Source organism: Macaca nemestrina, chromosome 2 (assembly GCF_043159975.1).
Source record: "Macaca nemestrina isolate mMacNem1 chromosome 2, mMacNem.hap1, whole genome shotgun sequence".
NCBI classification, from domain to species: domain Eukaryota; kingdom Metazoa; phylum Chordata; class Mammalia; order Primates; family Cercopithecidae; genus Macaca; species Macaca nemestrina.
Window position 1 is genome coordinate 19,884,385 of NC_092126.1, and position 14,523 is coordinate 19,898,907.

The window sequence follows — 14,523 nt, forward strand, 5'->3', positions numbered from 1 at the left end:
CTGAAACATCAGTGGCATACCAGTTAGTGGGTCAACTGCACTGAAAACATGTCAGAGATCTTTTGCTTATTTGGAGGAAACAAAGTTATGAAAACTTAAGTGACTTAACACCAAGTATCTCCACCCTGCTAATCTGAAAAAGGACAAATGTCTTAATTCAGCACCATTCCTCCTTCAGATCAGAGAACTTTCTATATGCCATGCACTGTATTGAATCCTGGGAAAATAAAGATCAGTAAGATGAGGTTTCTGCCTTTAAGGAACTCAAAGTCTAAAGGGAGAGAGAAAAACATATGAAAAAATAATTACAATTCAACTGATAGGTGATGATATGGGAGCCCAAAGAATGGAGAAATTAATTTGACTTTCACAAGACTTTATATACATGCTTATGTTTGAAGTAGGTCTTAAAGAATAATTAGATTTTCAACAAGAGAAAGGCAAATGGAGTCCTCATTGGCAAAGCTTTTACCATGTAGAATAGGTGTGGGATTACTGTCATGCCCTGTGAATAGGGTTAAAATAGCTAGATTATTCACTACTATTTGGAGCCAAACGAGATACAAGAAAAAAAATATAATGTTGAGTATTGCTATCAAGTTTCAATGCTTTCTTCCAAGTGCTATGCTCAAACAAAACAATCCCACATCACTGATTCTGGTATCTTTACCAGTTGGACATGGAGCATTAAGTCCAAATGAAAACATCCCAAAGAACTCAGGCCTTGACCTTCAGTAAAGAAGAGTGTTAATGTTACCTTCTATTAATCTGATTCTGTGTCATGGAGCCAGGGATTTCAAGGTGTAGATGAAAGATATCCTATAAAAATAGGGTATTACTGTTTGTTGCTAAGTCACATGACTATCTGCATTTTGACGAGAAAGATTGTGTCTTATGTGCTATGGTAATCCCCTACATTTCTCATAGGATGTGACATCATAAATGCTTGTTGCACAAATTCCTGTTAATGGAGAATGTAAGGGCACCATGTAAAACTAAAGTGGGTCACATGGCCCATTCTTTATTAATACCATTTTTGTTCTTTTCCTTGTCCCTAACTCCTGCCTTAATTCTGACACTATTTTTGTCTTTTCTGGTTATTTGCTGTAGGTACTTTCAGGTTCTATATGCTTTAAGAGATGTTTCCTTAACTCAGGACATGAGATACACATTTCTGGTATTGTCCGGTTGGCATCTTGCTCTTCTGTTCTTCCCCTGCTTTATTATATGGCTTCTACCAGTGTCCTCATGTCCTTACATGCCATCTATCTTTACCCATATTCATGGTCCAAAAATGGATACCTGGTCTATGAAAGGCTGATGAAACTGTGTCCTAGAAATTATAGATGTGAGTCTAAGCATGTCAGTTTGTATTCTGAGTCTGCAATTGTTAAATGCAAAATGTGCAGAAGTCATTAAGAGACTAGTTTTTGCCATGTAGTGAAAGCTACCTATAGGGAGAGAAAAAGGGTGAAGCCCAACCAAAGAGATATAGAGACTCAAGACTGAGAAAGTCCAGAAGAATTTTGTGTTTCCAGTTGCAGTTTCTGTGAGGCTCAGCTCTATATCTGCCTTTCTGTGTCTTTGCTCTTCGTTGAGCCACAACAGACATATATAGGACACCTCTTGTGTACCACTTCAAATACTCTTGGCCCCAACTCTTATAAGTGGGGCAAGTTCTTTTCAAGCTTCCTTCAACCTTCTTCATGTAGGTGCAACTTGACAGCACCTTGCCTCAGCGTTGTACTTCTCACTTGCTTCTCTGACACTACACCATGGATCATGCACAGGGACCCTCTCAGTTGTCGTTCATATACAATCTAGAAGTGCAGGCGGGACTACCTTGATTAATAGTGAATGGAATCCAATGGATAAATGTGTGCCATTTTTTAATTCCCTAGGCAGACAGTCTTGAAACACATTTTAAAGATTCCTGCAAAGGTCTCATGGTAAACTGCACCAGTCACCTGTGAAGTAGGAAACTTAATGATACATTCATGTATTGTCTTTCTGTCCTTCCCTCTTTTCCTCTTCCCTCTTCCTCACTCCTGCTTCCTGGGATTATATTCCAAGACAATCAACCTGCATGCAATCTAGTCTAAAAGAACACTTGCTCGTTGTTTCCCATGTTTTGTTTCAGTTGGTTCCTGCCTCTTGCTACTCAAAAACACTGTCATAATTCATACAAAGACCTGCAATGGTTCTCTCATTGCCCATAGAATAAGATCATACAAGCAACAGAACTGGATGAGAATACATGAAAATCCAAGCACAGGAAGCAGCCTACTACTTTACCAGGATTACCCCATATTACTATTTGCCTATTCTTTGCCTGTTGTAATCTGCTCTTCTTTGCTTTTGCCTTCTCTGGCTGAAAATCCCTTAGTTCTTAATGCTTCAGCTCTCAACACTCATGCCAGGCCTTCTTTCTTTGAAGACCCATGTGTTATGCTACTGCAGGTGTGACAGTGACAATTTCTCTGGATATGGTTCTATATATATAGTTCAGCTCCATATCATATGGTGGCCAGTAAGCTAGAGACCCAAAGACTCACAAATGCCAAAGCCCCTCACCTAGCATTTCTCCCAGTGCCTAAGACATAAAAGCCACTCACCAAATATCTGCGGGATAAATTTATAAAGGTGTTGATTTCTGGGGACTTAAAAGCAAAGATTAAGGGGAAATAATCATTCATTTGATTATGCTTGAATCATTATCAATCATATAAAACATACACTGAATATATCTATACATACTTCCTTTTATTTGTATTATTAGAAGCTTAGAAAAAATTAAAGTCTTCATCAAAGCTGTATATAGATACCAAAATTTATTTCACTTTTTACTTATTATTGATGTTTTAGGTTTTTTCTAAATTTTCTTTCAAAATTAACACAGAGATAAATATTCTAAAAATAAAGCATTTATCTCTAGCTCTGTTTATTTCTGAAGGATAATTCGTAGGAGTAAAATTATTTTGCTAATTACTATGGATAAATTTTTAGCAATAGGTAATGTTATCCTAAATATTTTTGATTGCTACAAAGAGGCATATTGTTACAACTTTTAACTTTTTATTAGTGCTGATAAACATTTTTGTGTATTTACTAGCCCTTTAATTGGCCTTCTGTGAAACGTCTATATTCTTTCCCATTGTAATTTATACTATTACTATTTTTTTACTGATTTATATATTGTCTTTCTATGTCAAGGGTATTGTCTTTTTCTATCCTTTTTGTAGCGTTACTTCTTTGTAATTGTTTTTCTTTTACTTATACTAATTTGACAGACTTATAGACATATAGAGTATTTCCTTTGTTATTTTGATTTGGTTAATTCTTAGAGAGAGATAACCCATCCTGTCCCCAATATTTTCTTGTGTTGTTTTTTTTTTTTTAATAGATTTCTAGGGTAAGGGGAGGGAGAGCATTAGGACAGATACCTAATGCACGCGGGGCTTAAAACCAAGATGACGGGTTGATAGGTGCAGCACACCACCGTGGCACACGTATACCTATGTAACAAAACTGTACTTTCTGTACATATATCCCAGAACTTAAAGCAGCATTTTAAAAAGCCCCACAAATTAAAAAAAGAAATAGATTTCTATTTTACATCTACCTTCTTTTCTTATCTTTATTTCATTTTATTTATGGTGAGAATTGAATATCTACCTTAATTTTTTTTTCCAAATAACTAACCAATTTTTTACACTATTTTCTAGATATATTTACTAGAAAAATATCCACTAGAAAAATAGATACCATTTTCTTTTCAGTTCTTTCTCTCATCTTGGGCCTGTTTCTAGACTATTTATTCTGTCCATCTTCCTGCCTATTTCTGTGAATGTATCCTGGTCTTTTCAACTGACACAAATTCTAAATGGATAAGGTGAGGGTACACATGATATTTTCATCTCTTCCAGATTGAGACTTTGTTTCTGCACATCTGACCACTAGACCAAAGGCTCAAAACAGGATATGTGACCGGTCTGTGTCAGGACAATGAACAGTGTCACCTGCCTGTCTATCCTGGTTCTGTGGCTGCTGGCTTCTGGTTTGTGGGCAATCAGATGGGGAATGGGCTGTGGGAGGGAGCCCATATCCAATACACTCTCAGGTTTAGCTGAAGAATCTTCATTTCCCATTCTTGGTTGCAGATCAGGTTTACATATATTCCATATGAACCTGCTATTCCAGGTCAACCCCTGGGAAGCACACTCTGAGGTGAAGATTAGCACATGGAATTTGTTAGGGAGTGCTCTACTTTTGGAAAGCTAATACTTACGGAAAAGAAGGGAAAGAAACAGCATTAGGGAGAGGGAGAATTTGAGCTGTGGTACAGTCATAATAAGAACTAAGCCAACTCCACAGAAAGCTTTGAAGCTGGGATGGCCCTTCAGAATTGTCCTGAATTGGAGCCAGGGAGCTGGACTTTGTACTACTGCATTAACCGATCATTGATAGAAGGCTGCCCTAAGAAGGGGGCATGGCCTTGGAGGAGCCATGCTTTTTTATTAGAAACTGTAGCACTGATTATACTTACAAACTAACATAAATTTGTGAGATTCACTCATTGTCATCCGTTTCTTTCTATATCATAAGTTCCAGGAAGGAAAGGATTATTTTTCTTCTTGATTGCCATTGTAGCCTCAAGAGCATAGCAATTATTTGTTGAGTACCTGGTACATAAAAAGCACTCAATAAATACTTGTTGAATAAGTAAATGACCATAGGAGGCAATATTATCCTCATTGTCTATATTAACAATAAGGAAACTGGGACACAAAGATACAACTAATGAATGACAGAGCTAGGATTTAAAGTCACATCTGTTTGGTTCAGAGGCCATGTTCTTTTTACTATAATAATTAATCAGCTCAGGCTGCCATAGCAAAATACCACAGGCTGGGTGGCTTGAACAACAGACATTTATTTGCTCACATTTCTGGAGACTAGAAGTCCAAGGTCAAGATGTCATCAGGGTTAGTTTCTGGTGAGGCCTCTCTTCCTGGCTTATAGGGTCACCTTCTTACTATCTTCTGAGATGGCCTCTTCTCTGTGTGCACACAGGAAAAGAGAGAGGGAGACAGAGAGAAAGAGAGAGAGATCTGGTGTCTCTTCCTCTTCTTATAATGACACCAGTCCTACTGAATTAAAGTCCTGCCCTTATGACATTATCTAACCTTAGTTGCCTTTTCTCAGGCTCTATCTCCAAACACAGTCACACTGAGGGTTATAGTTTCAACATGTGAGCTTTAAGGCAGGGGACATAACTTCATGTGTAACAAATAGATTTCCAGGGCTTATTATAAAGACACAAAGATTTAGGGGAATCTATCCTAGGCAGGACTGCAGAGCTCTCCAGGGCCTCCTGAACTCCTGTTCTTAAAGTTAGGCTGCCATTTGTGTCCAATTATGTAAGAAATAGAAAAAGTTGAAATGAAAGGTATGAGAAATTTTTTTCAAAATACAAAATAGTGCTTCAACAACTAAAAACATGTTGAGAGAAAACTATTTGGTGCTCTCCTAATTAACAGATTTCAAATCTCTGCCAGACCATAAAGCACCTTCTTAACCACACCACGTCAAATTCTGACTCATATTTTCTCATTTAAGGTATTTGAATTTTACTCTCTCTTTCTTGTATTTTGCAGTTGCCATAGTCTTCAGCCACTCATTTAATCCAGTCTCCATATTTTTGCTAGTTTTCTCCTAAGAAAATAAGACCTTCTCATTGCCTCGCTAAGCTACTTTCTACAGTTTCACTTTTCCCTGCACAGTAGTTTTCAAACTACATTGTGCATCAGAATTACCTAGAAGGATCATTAAAACACAGATTGTTGGGCCCCACCTACTTCGCCAGAGTTTGTAATTCCCTAGTGCTGGCTTGAGTCCGAGTATTTGCATTTCTAACTGGTTCCCAGGTAATGCTAATGCTGCTGATCCTGGGATCATACTCTGAGAACTGCTGCCTTATGGATAAGACTAATAGCAGCTCTTGCCTCTATCTGGCTCCAGTTTGCTTCTCCCAATTATCAATCTGCACTCCACTCATATCATATGCCTCACACTCCACCCGAGTATTTTCTCCACGCCTGAGCACTGCAGCCACTGATATACTGAATGCCTTCTTACTTGACGAAATGTCTTTTCTACCCAACTCACATACTCCTCCTCTCTCCAGTTTTCCCTTCCTCTCTTGGGGTAGTCTAATGATAATCCCACACTGTGTTCATATCTATGTTTTATATTAATGCTTTATTTAGATTGTTTTCAAGCCTTTCTCTTTCATTAGACTATGAGGTTTAACAGCAGGAATCATACCTCACTTTTGTATTTCTGATGATTCACATACTGTCTGGCAAGAATAGCTTCTTGGCACATATTGTGTTAGTATTTAATTAAAAGTTAATTTAACTTAATTATTTGTAAAGGGTTCAGTCATGTATGAGATATATGATCACTCTGACATCTTATAAAGTTGCTTTCACTCTGTTAGAATCTGACCAAAAACTCTACCAAGGAGCATTTCAACTCAGGAGCTCTGCAGTCCTGCCTAGGATAGATTCCCCTAAATCTTTGTGTCTACCAAAAACTCTACCAAGGACCAAAAACTCTACCAAGGAGCATTTCTACTGCATTATTCATCAGCTCTTACATTCAACATGCCTATGCAGCTGACTTCTGTCCCAGGCTTTGCTGATCACTCTTTTGTCTAGCACCATCCAACCTTTTCTCCGGTTTATACCTTTGCTTCTTGAGATTCAAACTAGGTTCTCTAGCTTTCTGTTCACTTGCCTCTTGGACCTCCACTTCCTACCAAAATAGCACAGCCACTTCGCTTGATCTGATTTGGCTCATTGATTCCTGGATTTTGAAACCGGCTACAACCACTAGATGAATGGCCTCTCCAGCTATATTAGTGTAATCTGGAGGAAAGCCCCTGCCTGAGACGCCCTCCCTCCCCTCCCTTTTTCCTTTTCCCTAGTGCTCTTGGTCAACACATTTTCCTGACCTTGATTTATTATTGAATAATTCTTCAATTCATTCTTTGACTTATGGCTTGCAGGAGACAATGAGTATGGTTTTATATTTCTGGTTTAAGCTATTTATTACTCTGAAATCATAAAAGGGAAAAAAGTCTGGGCATACAAAAATAAAAAAATAAATTTTAATCACAACCCACCTGTGAAATATTGCTAATGACAGCCTCTTCAACTTACCATTAAGAGGGCAGCAGCAGATGAGTTGTCAGAAAAGATGAATGATTCAACTCTTCACTAATGAGAATGAAAGTGTTCCAATTATATAAATTGTTTGCCATGAAGATTGAATACGCTATTTACTTTCAGGGTGAAATATACCTTCTTGAACTAGTAGGTTATTTTAAATTTGTAGGTCAGGTTTAAGTATAAATAATAGTGTATTTCCCCTATAAGCTAAATAACTTAAAAACAACAAAGAAAAACTGTCAACTTCTAGTGAACTAGATGTTGGTGACGACAGCTAAGCCACTACGTCATGTTTCAAACTACAAGTTTTAACTGTACTTGGACCAAATAAATTCACTTAGAAAGTCCTTACTCCCAGGTATTATGGTATTTCTCAGTTATATAGGGAGCTTGATGTTCTTTCTTTCTCCCTCTGTGTTTTTTTTTGTTTTTGTCTTTGTTTTTGTTTTTTTTTGAGAAAGGCTCTCACTCTGTCGCTCAGGCTGGAGGTTAGTGGTATGAACATCACTTACTGCAGCCTTGACCTCCTGGGCACAAGCACTTCTCCAACCTCAGCCTCCTGAGTAACTGGGACTACAGGCATGCACCACCACACCCAGCTATTTTTTTTTTTTTTTTGTAGAGATGGAGTCTTGCCCCGTTGCCCAAGCTGATGTTATTTCTACTAGACAAAAATTCCTCATAATTTGTAATTTCAAATAACTACTGGAAACCAGAAGAATAGGTGATAATATATAGCGTGATGAACATCATTCCTTAGTGCTGAAATTATTTTCTAATTTTGATTCTTTGATCTCTTGGTCCAAGAGTGGGCCATTGTCTCACTATTCAAAGGTATAAAGTTATCTTCTACTACAAGGGAAATAAGACAATTTTGGAATATCACTCGAAAAATGGGAGTAATAATATTCAGTAATATTCAGCTTATAGTACTGTTCTCAATACTGAATAAGAAAATAGTTATGGAATTGCTAGCCAAAGCATGGCACACAATTGGTGGTCAATAGATGTTAGATGTTTTCTAAGGGCACTTTTATGATCTGTGAATCCCAGAAGTACTTTAGGCATCCATGGGCTTACTCTCAGGAAATAGAAATAGTGATAAATGGTCATATCTTCCAAACAAATGAAGTGAATTTCTCCTTGGAGTAGTCCTGAGAAGAATGTGAGAATGTGGTAGATGCTCAGTTCCAAACTATCTGATGTTGGAGAGGAGCTGGAGAAGCTTGGCACCTTGGAGAATGTGCATTTTCCATTATACAAAACAGAATCACATTCACTAGAGGTTTATTGTCAAAAGATAAAATAAGTAGGAAATCACTCTGAAACCCCGTCTCTACTAAAAATACAAAAAATTAGCCGGGCGCGGTGGCGGGCGCCTGTAGTCCCAGCTACTCAGGAGGCTGAGGCAGGAGAATGGCAGGAACCCGGGAGGCGGAGCTTGCAGTGAGCCGAGATCGCGCCACTGCACTCCAGCCTGGGCAACAGCGTGAGACTCCGTCTCAAAAAAAAAAAATAAAATAAAATAAAAGTAGGAAATCACTCAAATTGTTACTTTAGTGAATGTATATGGAAGCTGAGGACCTTTTTCCAAGCCTCATGTTCATCCTCTATGTGTGGCTATGGGATCCAACAATATAGCCTCTCCCCCCGCCCCCCCCCCTTTTTTTTTTTTAGACAAAATCTTGCTTTGCTTTGCTTCCAGGCTGGAGTGCAGTAGTGCAATCCTAGCTCATTGTAGCTTCAAACTCTTGGGTTCAAGCAATTTTCCTGCCTCAGCCTCCTAAGTAAGTAGTACTACAGGCATGCACCACCACCAAGCCTGGGCTTTTTGAAAACCCTTTTGTTCCTCTGATCTAGACTCACCTACTTCTACCATGAATTCTGTTTTTGTTTGTTTTTGTGTTTTGTTTTTTACTCTCTGAGTCGCCCTTTTTCATTGTTAAACATTGACCATTCTACTGTGTTTTATCTTGAGAAATTGGACCTTCTCTGTGGTCTTTCTCTTAGATTGAATCATCTTGGGGACTACAACTATTGCATTTTATGTGGAGGTTTCCCAAATAATACTAGAGTTTTGATTTCTCTCAATTTTAAGTTTGCATCTATAGCTCTTTACTGAATAATTTAGATGTTGTATTGATACCTCAAATTTAGCACATTGAAATAAGTCTTACTCTCTGTCATTAATATTTCTCTCAATATTTTCAACTCAACTCATATTTTAAACCTCAATTATCTTTGAACCTAAGTTCTGCACTTCACCCCCTAAATCCAAATCATGTTGCATAACCTTCTCCAATACCATATATTTTTCTTTTCTCACAGTCCATATTTTTGTGCAGACCACACCCCTTTCCACTTGGACTATTTTTGTAGCCTGCCAACTGTTTCAGACCTTTAGGCTTTCTTTGTCCAATTCCTTCTATGCCCAGCCAGATTAAACCTTTTAAACTCCTTTTTCATCTCATGATGTTACTACTTACCAAAACCCTTCAATGATTCCACATTTTCCAAACTTACAGGCCCAACAGGCCTATCTGTGGCATAACCTTATTTTATAATCTTATTCCTTCTTACTTATCACTATCCTTCTGGACCCTCAATTCATTGCATTTAAAGAAAGTTTCAGAAAAGCGGTGGTTCTTGAAAGGAAGAATGAAATAGTTCCAAAACATTTTTGAGATACTTTGTTTTCTTCCAGGACACTTCATCGTGATTACATACCCCTTCTTTAAAGACCCGACTATTTCCACAAATACAAATACAAAAAATAGCACCATGTTGCCTACTAAGTCTCTCCATGTACGTGTGAAGCATCTCAGCCTATGTTCATGGCCCATTGGTGAGTTTGGTGACCATATACATTAAAGCAAAACAGTACGAAGAAACTACAGGACTTAAAATTAGAATGTTAGGCAGCTCCTAAGTGCCTTACCCAATGGAAATGTAGTCTGTGACAAAGTCAAGCCTAGAACCCAGAATTCCTAACAGACATTCTTGGGATCAAGAATGTCTGGTTTGTGTATGTTTCATGCTGAGGAACTCCCATTTTTAAATAATGGAATAAAACGATAGTTTGAGGTCAGGCACTGTGGCTCATGCCTGTAATCCCAGTACTTTGAGAAGCCAAGGTGGGCAGATCATTTGAAGTCAGGAGTTTCCAACCAGCCTGACCAACATAGTGAAACGCTGTCTTTACTAAAAATACAAAAATTAGCTGGGCATGGTGGCACTCACCTGTAATCCCAGCTACTTGGGAGGCTGAGGCTGGAGAATCACTTGAACCAAGGAGGCAGAGGTTGCAGTGAGCCGAAATCATGCCACTGCACTCCAGCCTGGATGATAGAGTGAGACTCCATCTCAAAAAAATAAATAAATAAATGAATACAAATAATTTAAAAAGATGATAGAGTTACCACTTTGCTTAAGCTCATTTTTTGTTGATATTAGTAACAACAACAACAAAATAAACAGAAAGAAAAAAAGTAACCACTTTGAAGTCTGGATTTATTTGAATATGTAAATTCTCTATGTCTGTTGAAAAACAATGCTCAATATTGAATATGTCTTATATGCTAGACATTGGCACGGGAGTTGATGATAGAGTGGTGAATAAAACAGTGCTCATGGCCCTAAGATGCTATGTCCACAAGTAAGATTTTAATTATTACAATAAAGTTGATAAGTGGTTATACTGTTTGGCTGTGCCGCCACCCAAATCTCATCTTGAATTATAACTCCCACAATTCCCACGTGTTGTGGGAGGGACCTGGTGGGAGGTAATTGAATCATTGGGGCAGATCTTTCCCATGCTATTCTTATGATAGTGAATATGTCTCACAAGATCTGATGGTTTTAAAAAGGGGAGATTCCCCACACATCTCTTGTCTGTCACCATGTGAGGTGTGTTTTTCACCTTCCACCATGATTGTGAGACCTTCCCAGTCATGTGGAACTGTAAGTCCAATAACTGTCTTTCTTTTGTTAATTGCCCAGTCTTGGGTATGTCTTTATTAGCAGCGTGAAAATGGGCTAATATAAGTAGGTAAGGCCTTGTGGGGATAGGAAGCAATAATAGCACTTAGTGCATAGGATAAGTGCCTAATCCAGTTCAGTGATTGGGATGCGGTTAGGGGTGGGCAGTTCAGAAAGGTGTTTAAGAGGAATTAACTTTGAAAATGCGAGAACAGGAGCAAGTCAAACTAAAAAGAACAGAAGAGAAAAATGTTCCAAACTGAGAAAAGCATGCAAAGACTCTGAAGAAAAGAAGTCCTAGTAGGTTTGGAAGTCTGAGGAACTTCAGTCTGGCTGATCAAGTGCAAGGGTAAAAGGTGAGGTTGCAAACACAGGCAGAGGTTAATGTGGACCTCTTTACTTTATAGGCAAAATTAATGGGGTTGGCCTTGATCCTGAGAGCAAAGGAAAGCCACGTAAATGTTAAGCAGTGAGATGACATGAAATTATCTTTAGAACAAAAGATTTCCAACTGGGGTAGGCTCATTCACTGGGGTGCAAGGTGTCACAGTCATGAACAGTTTTTTATAGTTAATTTTAAGGTGGTCACCTTCCTTTTGCACTTTTTGTACTAGAGAATGCACACACTTGTGATGAAGGCATCATATGGTTTTCCTTTTCTTCTTGCCCTAGCATAATTATCTTTCTCCCTCTTTTATTTTTATTTATTTATTGCTCTTTTTTTAAGAGGCATATCACTCATTCATTCTGAATCTTGCTTTGGTGAGTTATCCAGGGGCACCAAACAAATGGACAATTCAAAATATTGGTACTGGTGAAGACCCCTCTTGTCAAGACACAATAAACTCACTTGTAAGATTTGAGATTTGTCCTTGTATTAAAAATATTTTTATTAGGGGCAAAATGTGGTATCAGAAATAGGGTATTAGAATGTTTTGGAATTAGATATCTTGCAGAGCAAAGATGCTGGAGTAATGATAATTTTTACCTATTGGTTTTGTCTCTTTCATTCCTGAACTATCATCAAAGAATGCAATGCACCTGAAAAGAAAAAAAAAATTGATTAAACACATTGATGAGGGTGGCACCTTACTTCATCCACGAAACAACTCAACTCAAAGATCTCTGCTTTGTCTATTTTAGTATTGGAGCATTCCAAATTGTAAAAAGCATGTTAGGAAGTAAGAATCTGCAACAAAGCGAACCCTCTGGATATTTTCCCCCTCCTGGGTAAGGAGAAAGAGCTTCTCCAATACCAATGAGAGAACTCCCCTTCACCTGTGTTTTCAGCTGTCTAGTTGGCCTCATTTCAAAGAGAAAAGAGTGGAAAATAATTGATTCATCTTCTAAAGATTTTACAGCTCTAGTGAAAGGAACATATAACAAAGGTAAGTTTGTGTTTTACATTTTGATTCAGATCGTGGAGAAACAGTTTCATTACTTTTCCTAAGAAATTACTGAATACTCTAAACACACTAACTTTTTACTTGACCAAGGCTCCTGCTGTCAGTCATCAACATCTTTAGTCATCTATACATTCCTCTAAGTATTTATTATAATAAGAATAACAAAATAAATATGTTGTAGCTTATACTATAAATAATATAATGACCAGTCATCATTAGTACATGGCGATACCTTCTCTTCTGTTTGCGATTAATTTTTGCAAAATACATTTATACAATGTCCTGAACCTAAAATCTGCATCCGTTTATTATGACTAATTCTACTGTCTCAAATGTGCATTTGCTGCTCTAGTTCTGTATTTGTTTTCACCATGGAATGACATTACTGTACTATCTATATATAATAATTCTCAAGAGCCTATCTTCATGTCAACCTGCCATGCTTTTTAAAGCATCATGAAGTGACCATGGTATTTATGGTATCAACGCTTCTCAAAAATTATATGTATAAGGTCAAACATAGGCATAGAATTTATTCTGAATCCTAATTCTAGAAATAAATAATGTTTATCCATAGGCACATAAACTGATTTTAAAAAGACGTTTGTCTCACTAAGAGGTGGTTTTTATATAATATTTTACTTATAATTAGTAAGCATTTTTCTAAATACATATTTGTTGTTTTCATTAATTATATTGAATGATATGTATGTATAATAGTAAATCAATCTGTAAGAAATTATTTAATACTTAGAGCCTTATGGATAAAGGAAATGAAAATTTCAGCTTATATATATGCTTTTGCTGCAGTAACAGAATAATCAATAAAAGACTAAAAATTATTCTGTTAAGATGAAATCTGTGGAGGAAGTATAATAGAAATGTAAGTTTGAGAAAAAAACATAAAATCATCAAGTGTTAGAGAAGAACTTGTGAACTTGTTCAGGTATTTTTAAAGAGGCCAATGGCAAGCATTAAATGACTTTTGAGGACACAACTCTGTCCTCTTTTGAATGTATCCAAATAAATGTTCTTTATATTTTCTGTATCACTGTTTACATTGTATCAGATATTCTAGCCTTTGAAATTATTTAAATTTACAGTAAAATAAGTTTTACCTAAACATTACATATAATTTTGAAAATTTCTGTGGGGGGTTTGTAGGCAAAAAAGCTTAAGGACCACCATTTAAAAAATATTTTTGAATACAGTATGAGAATGAACAGAAAGGGGCAAGATGTAAGCAACAAGACATGCTAGTAGGATGTTGTGATATATGAAGCAAGACAGGTATTGCCCAGACTGGGGCAGGCAAGTGAGGATGAATGGAAGGGGACAAATCCAAGAAATGTTTGGGAGGTAGAATGAATAGAACATGGTGAGAGATTAGGTGTGTGGGTGCATGAGTGGGAAGAGTAAAGGGTGACACCCAGGTCTCCACCTAGGTGGCTGAATGAATAGCTCTTCAGTCACCAAGAGTGGAAAGCCTAGTGAAGGAGTAGGCTTGGGGGACAGAGAGTGGTGCCCTAAGTATGTGTGCCTGCATGTGTATATGTGTATGTGATATGGTTTGGATCTGTCCCCACCAAATCTCATGTGGAATTATAATCCCTAATGTTGGAGGTGAGGCCTGGTGGGAGGTGATTGACTCATGGGGGCAGATATCTCAGGAATGGTTTAGCACTATCCCCCTTGGTACTGTCCTGATAATTATGAGTGAGTCCTTCTGAGAGCTGGTTGTATTAAGATGTGTAGGTTTAAACTTGTGTAGCACCTCCCCCACCATTACTTCTGTTCCCATCACGTGAGACACCTTACTCCTCCTTTGCTTTCTGCCATGATTGGAAGAGTCCTGAGGCCTTCTCAGAAGCAGAAGTCACTATGCTTTTGCTACAGCTTGCAAA

General features: G+C 37.6%; 1 long non-coding RNA gene across 8 annotated transcripts in view; it reads left to right on the forward strand.

Annotated features, from left to right (window-relative positions):
- LOC105488959 (uncharacterized) overlaps positions 1–14,523 on the forward strand; it is a 227,902-nt gene that overhangs the window by 7,425 nt on the left and 205,954 nt on the right. The gene's annotated exons all lie outside the window — the stretch shown is intronic.